This window comes from Lissotriton vulgaris, chromosome 8 (genome assembly GCF_964263255.1).
Source record: "Lissotriton vulgaris chromosome 8, aLisVul1.2, whole genome shotgun sequence".
Taxonomy (NCBI): domain Eukaryota; kingdom Metazoa; phylum Chordata; class Amphibia; order Caudata; family Salamandridae; genus Lissotriton; species Lissotriton vulgaris.
This window is the reverse complement of record NC_141696.1, coordinates 745,979,455-745,987,001: the sequence shown is the minus strand read 5'-3', so window position 1 is coordinate 745,987,001 and position 7,547 is coordinate 745,979,455. Positions and strand designations below refer to the sequence as shown.

The 7,547-nt window shown below is 42.3% G+C and overlaps 1 pseudogene; it reads right to left on the bottom strand.

The window, feature by feature from the left end:
* Positions 1–7,063: 7,063 nt before the first annotated feature.
* On the bottom strand, positions 7,064–7,219 carry LOC147697950 (U4 spliceosomal RNA; annotated as a pseudogene).
* Positions 7,220–7,547: the final 328 nt, after the last annotated feature.

The window sequence follows — 7,547 nt, the reverse complement described above, 5'->3', positions numbered from 1 at the left end:
TCGAGCTAAGCTCCTCCCAATGATAACCTACGGCAGTGAGGCCATGAGAGGGAAGGACGAAACAACCTTACACAAAACAGTCTCCAAAGTGCTGAGAATAATATTCAAGCTGCCAAGATATACCTGTCCAGCGCAACTAGGACTCGAATTCGGATTCCCAAACCAGGCAATAAACCAGAAAGGTGCATACGTTAAAACCTGGAACAAAATAAAGAGCTCCGCGGCTGGATCCCTGAACTCATTTCTATGGAAAGAAATACATGGAAAAACAACTCCCCGGCCAAGGCTTATCTTCAACAAGGGATCAGCGAGCTAGCCCTTCAGAACATCTGGGAATCCGGACTTCCTTATAACGACGTCAAAATCCTGTTCAATAAGTCAATAAACCTTGTCTCTACTCAAAATGATCGAGCGGACTTAAATAGGATGGCACACAGCTGGTTTGTGGTTCAAAGTTACTCAAAATGATCACCACAATTGTATCTAGGCACCAGCGTCTCCAGAACGCTGAAGAAACGCTTTTTGGCAATGCGGATGGGGATCCTACCTGTTCAAACTCATATGCTCCCTTGGAAACGCCCACCTACAACCACCCTCTGCAGATTATGTGGAGAAACCAAAGAAGATGTGTTGCACCTTCTATGTATCTGTAAGACTCTCGACCTGGAGAGGACAGAACTGTTAAAACCACATATAAACAAACTGCACATTCGGCCTGCAGACAGTCATTGATGTCCGTTTTATGGAAAAAGTACAGACAAAACTAGGCGCAGAAACCGAGCACATTCAACTACGTCTGTGGTTCCCTGTCAGGTGCCTACCTATGAGCCCAACCCCGCGGAGACACTAAATCTAGCAGGTAACGATCATACAAATAACTATTAAGATCCATGGGCCCAGGAGATGACGTAAGCTAAGGATTCGCACACAGACTCTTCCTGAATTAATGAAGTTTAACATAATTTTAATACATGCATTTTTAACTAGTTAAATTCTTGCTTTTAAAACACTGTTTTTGCTTTTAAGGAAACATGAAAAGTGCTATATATTTGTTTTATTGTACTGACTGCTAGGATTTTAATTAATGTATCAATAACAATTACTTACTTCCTTACTCTGCTCTTGCGGCTGCTGCTGTTCTTGCGGCTGCGCCTGCTTGCTGCAAACTTATCTGCTGAGTTTCCGCCTGTGTTGATTGTGTACTACTTTGCGATAATGAAATTTCAACATCGCTGCTCGTTAGTAGACTAGCTACCTCTGTGACACTCATGGGCTTGAGCCTCGGTTGGTGGGGTTGGCCCGCTGGTACAGAGGTGCTGCTCCCAGCTCGGTCCCTGGACAACGCTGCTGCAGACGTCATTTTTTTGGTCCAAAAAAACACATTGGGCGGCACACCAGTCACGGTAAGTGCCATTTCCTTTCTCTGTTCCTTCTTCTTCTCACCAGCAACTTTCTTGGTACTGAAGGACCAGGTACCTTTCTTTAGGGCCATCTTCTTCAGATGTCAGCAGGACGCATGGTGCACAAGTTGCAGAGATGTCTGTGGTCACACATGTTGGGCGTGACGTGGTGCACAGCAGGACTTCTGTCTGGCAGTACAACGGGTGATAATGATATCTCCTCCTCTGTCTTTTTGTGCACCTAAAAGCAAAGAAGCCAGGAGAAGAACATCAGTGATATGTTGCATTTGTTGTTTTGGTTCAATTACTACTAGTGCAAACAAACAAATAAAAGATATAGTGTAGTCATTTGTGAGACTTTGTCAACAAGGGAGTTCATGGTATACTACTGTGTACACACTACACTCTCAGGAAGGATAGGAAAGAATAAGAACAACAACCAAAATACAAATGTAATAGAAGTGAACCCTGTTTGGCATTAAATTATTTGATTATCACATCCTTCAGGGAGCTGCTGCTGGCAAAGGGGATGGATGGAAGCAGTACGCCAAGAGGAAAACCATGCAGGCCCATATGGCAAAAACAGCACACTAATAACTCCCACCAGAAATGGCAAACCAGCCACATGACTGGTTGAGTGCGTTACAGGGTGTGTAAACGCATCCTTGTGATTGGGCACACCGTTAGGTTCGTCATAAATACGACAGACTCCTGGGTTTCAGAAATGAATTACTTTTTTAATTCACGTGTTTTCAAAAGTTCATTTGTTTACATTTCATGACTTCATCTTATCCATATTGATGCATATGGTGAAATGGTTCAACACTTTTAAGCTTCACATAAAGCAAATGCTCCAATGCATTTCGGGCATGTGAGGCCCTTTCTCAAGGAGCGCTGAAAGCATAAACGTAAACACTTATTTAGAATTGGACTAACCCAAAAAGGAAAACATGCATTTATGCTTAAACATTGCAATGAAATACATTAGAAAAAACCCATGACGGTTGCACATTGTGGTATGGTGGAATAATGGGGGGTGAACAAGGTGACCTAATGGCCCAGAGGTGGGACGTGGGGGGATGCAGTAGAAAGGGGGTGCGGTGCAAAGGTGGTCGCAGGCAAGTATCGGAGACACTTACGTGCAGGGTGATCATTCAGTTCACAAATCACAAGCAACAAGCAGGAGGCCTGGGAAACAATGTACTGACAAAATGCCTATATTAGCCAGGCAAAGGCTGCATGCTAAACCACACTGCTTTGCCTTTTTGAATACAAGAAAATGCAAAACGAAAATCCATAGAGCTAAACAAGGTCTGCAAGGTACACACCAACATTCCACACACACACACACAACAAAGGCATTTATTTAACACGCACCCAAAAACAGAAATACCCCAAAAAAACACATTTTGCAACTCAATCTAATGCCATCCATGCCCTAAAGTATGTTTAAATTCAACAGAACACGCAGAACTACTTGTTTCATGCACCTGTGGCTACCTCTGAGCCTACTGGATGAAAGGCCTGTTGGCAGACTAGGCCACACAAGCTTGCAGGCCTATGGCAAAAGCACAATACTGGGCTTCAAAATGGCCACCAGCCACATGACCAGGCCCACACAACTACAAGAAACAGAAGACAGAGAATGCAGGCCTATTGCAAAAAGCACACTGCCTGTATTCAAAATGGCCGCCTGCCTCATGCCCAGGCCCACAACAAGAAGCCTAGGCCACAAAGGAATACCATGCAGGCCTATATAGCAAAATCAGCACACTAATAACTCCCACCAGAAATGGTCACCAGCCACATGGACACTCCCAAATCACAAGCAACAAGCAGGAGGCCTGGGAAACAATGTACTGACAAAAGGCCTATAATAGCCAGGCAAAGGATGCATGTTAAACCACACTGCTTTGCCTTTTTAATCCAATAAACTGCAAAACCGAAAATCCACAGGGCTAAACAAAGTCTGCAAGGTACACACCAACACACCACACACACACACAACAAAAGCATTTATTTAACACACACCCATGCCCTGAATGATGTTTGAAATATATTCAACACACACCAAAGGAACAGTTGCTTCATCATGCACCCACCCATGACTAGCTCCGGGCCTACTGGCTACCCAAAACATTTTTTTTTAAATGAGTACCAAAATTGTAGTTGCAGCAACTGCAAAGCCCTAATCAAACACACAACACCAACTTACTTGTAAAATATCAAATTCAAAAGTCCTCAAATCCAATGATAACGATGCAGCAGACACAACGAGTGATCCTTCCAGCTCAAAATCCAAAGGCAGAATGAACAGGAGATGGACAAAGCACTGGGAGGAGCCTGCTGGACAAGAACAGGAAGTTGGAGACTCTGTGGCACTTCTTCCCTCTCCCCCCCAAAAGTTTTCTTTTTTTTAAAAGGACTCCTTGCGCAAAAAGGACAGCCAAATGTCAATCTGAGGAGTTTTTTTCATCCAAATCATCATTTACAGAAGGTTTTATGCTGCTAGAGATATTATTCTTCTCCAGATCGAAAATTTTGCGTGTTCGGGATCAGAAGCTTCACCACACTTCCACCGGATGCCGATGGCGCGTCCAAAATGACATGTTCGTGATCTCACGGTCTCTCTCGCGGTGGAGAGTGACGTGTTCACGACCTCACGCTCTCTCTCGCAGTGGAGAATGACGTGTTTGCGATATCAGACTATCGCGGTGTCTGATGGCGAGGCAAAGGATGTGATCGCGAACTCTCGCGGGATAGCTTGACCGGCTACCAACAACTCGTGGAGCATGCAAACTGGTCGAAAACTTGTCGGCTAATGCAGGGATCCCGGTATGGCGAGCGCGCGTGCAAGAACGCATTTTCAACGCGTGAACATGAAAAAAATCTCCGCTATGCTGCTGATCGCGGAAATTTCGACATTTCCGTGGTCGCTGCGGAACGCGAAAATTTGAAAAAATTGCAAATTCCACAAGCGGAACGGAATTTGACACCAATCCTCCCTAATACTGATCTGAGGATTTGTTTGTGTTACGATTGTACTTTATAGGGATCTATTGTCTTGCAGGTCTTTAAACTGTTTCACTTGGACCCTCCCTCCCCATTTCTTGTGTTATATAGGAGTTGTTTAACATCAATAAATTCTTTTGTGATGTAGAATGGAATATAGTTTAAAGGTTGAAACATAACAGGTTTGGAGCTGTGAGCCGGTGGTTGTGCATCAACACTCTTCACCAGTGGGTTGTTATATGTGAAATAAACTTCTTTCATCACAACATCAGCGAAACTGCTGCATGCTAATTTCTTCATTTTCATATTCCAACACAAATCCCGGTTTGCGCTGTATTGTAACCTAAGTAACGAAGCACAGTGCAATGCACTGCCTTGTGATACGTTGAATCGAGGACGCTTTCCATGCGTGGCAAATAGGCATTCACTTGCATCCACCCATTGATTCTGATGCAAATCCCTACCTACAAAGACGTGTAGACATGGATTTGAACCAAAAACCTGTGCCTTTCATGAGCCTGTCATAACAAAAAGAACTATTTTTATTTCTTCTTTTTTTTAAACTCTTTGCATGTGTACAGCATTCTGCAGCATACATAAAAGAGGAAATTGCCTTTCAGCATAGTTTTTTTTATGAAGGAAGGGACACATCCCTGCACAAAAACTATGCTGACAAAACTGCAGACACCCTTGTATTATGGTGCAATGGTGTCTGCATTGGTGCATAGTAGCATAAAGTGCCCCAGCATTGGGAGAGAGCTGAACTGTGCCACTTCTTTGTCGAAATGTTATTCCTATGCCCTCGGCCATTCACAAATTGTAGCGCCGCAACTTAACTTGTTGCGCTGTGCTGCAATATTTATTTGTAAATCTGGGTTTTGACAAATTTGCTTCTGCCAGTGCAATGGAAGCAATTTCAACAAAACACGAATGGCAGCAGTCTGCTGGTGGGGCTTATTTCTGCAAAACCAAATTTCCATGGCCCTGATATGCTGGGGGCCTTCTTCCAGCAGGTGTTATGGGGGCTTCGTTTATATTGTTTCCAGTTTGGGATCACGAGGTTTTGCAGTCTGACCCACTGGTGGAATTATGCCAGGTGTGCCATTATCAAACATTTCTGCAGAAACCTGGCGCTACAACTGGCTTTGAGTGAGATGAATTTGTATGAGTTTGAATATCATTATAGTACTTTTTATAAGGATCAAATTGTAAAACACACACTTGAGCATAAAACTGGATTGACAAACTCAAAGCTTGAAAGAGATAAGGAAAGGATTTGAACAACCGTGTGGCATTCTTCGGTTGCTACTACAGAAAATATCGCGATCAATATGTATTTTCACCCTAATAGGCCTGAAATTCTATTCAGCCTGTCTGAGATTTTCATTCCTCCCATATGTTCAAAACTGTAAGCGAACACACAGCGAGTAAATGGGAAATGCTCCAGGGAAATGCCAAAATCAATGCCGCCTCATTGGAATTCTATTCAAAGACAGCGAGAAAGATTGCATTTTCCAAGTTGACTTCACATCAAAACTGGAGCTATGCTCTGCGAACACAATGTTGATTTCTCCAGCGCGACTGTATGACGATCACCTCTTTGGACGCGGTGATAATCACAAAAATGCAAGTGGTGTTCGACTTGTTGTAGAGAGAGAAGAGACTTCAATTTCGATCTGCAGTTCATTTGCCGAGTAAACTTCACCTCTTGGAATATTTTTCTTTTTTGGGGGGGCTCAGCCGCCCTTACTGTCTTTGATCCAGCCCTGCAGCCGCCTGGCGCGGCTTTCGTTTATGCAATCAGGTCCAAGAGTTGCAGTGCAGTGCTGGGTATGAGTTTCCAATCTACTGAAACTGTGTGGAGAGCTACGCAGAGGTGTTTTGTGAAAATTGCAGCAGTGTGTTGTTAAGTAAGATGGAAGGATGTCTGGTTAACTCTTCGAGGCTGTGTGTTTAGAGCTTGTAGTGACTGAATTGCAAAGACAGCGTCCCAACAATCTGGTTGCTAGTTGCAATGCGAATTCGAAAAATGTGCATTACAGTTCTTCACTTGAGCCACACCTACGCTACGCACCTTTAAAATATATATCAGCAACGTACGTTTATGTGAAATCATTGTAAACCTTTACTCAACCATAAATATTTACCTTCACAATATTTTGGTACTCCACATTTTAGCTGCAGCACTGAGGAGATAGTAAAGCCACGGGGTAGATTTAAAATAACTGGTGCATCCCTGCATATCAGCAGGGACGCAACAGTTATTGTGCGCCACGGCTCCGCCACCATGGATGCGCCACATTGTAAATGCTTGTGAAAAAACGGAGTCTGGTCCTGGGACAAAGGGGCAGCTGGAACTAAATATGTAGACTGAAAATAATTGCTGGCCCTCACACTGGTTTCTTATCTCAAGATTTGAGAACAAACAAACAAAGAAAAATCTTTTGTTTGTCGGGGTTATTTTATTTAAACCCTTTGAAATGTTCAATAATTTTTGTATATTTTTCATGGGTGAGAAAAACACTATACAAAACACTTACACATATTGAATGTCCACAAATAATAACTCTTTGCGAAATATCAAACCACTATAATACCCACAAGGTGAAAAAATGGCAACAAAAATTTCTTTTAGGAAAGATCAAGACACAACTTTGAAAATTAAGTCAAAGATAGTGAACCATAGATTCATAGACTAATAATCTCTTTCTTTTTGATGCCTGTTTGCCGTTTGCCAAGTTTTCAATAAGCAATAATCGCGCCTCGGTTAAACCTCATTGGCTACGATACTGCTACTGGGCAAACGGCAAACAGGCATCAAAAAGAAAGAGATTAAATTTTTGTTGCCATTTTTTCACCTTGTGGGTATTATAGTGGTTTGATATTTCGCAAAGAGTTATTATTTGTGGACATTTAATCGCTATTTTTGTAAAAGAAGATTTTGTGTAAATTGTTCATAATTGTATATATGTTAGTTGTATAATAGTTTTGTAAATATGTGTAAGTGTTTTGTATAGTGTTTTTCTCACCCATGAAAAATATACAAAAATTATTGAACATTTCAAACAAAGGGTTTAAATAAAATGACCCCGACAAACAGAAGATTTTTCTTTGTTTGTTTGTTCTCAAATCTTG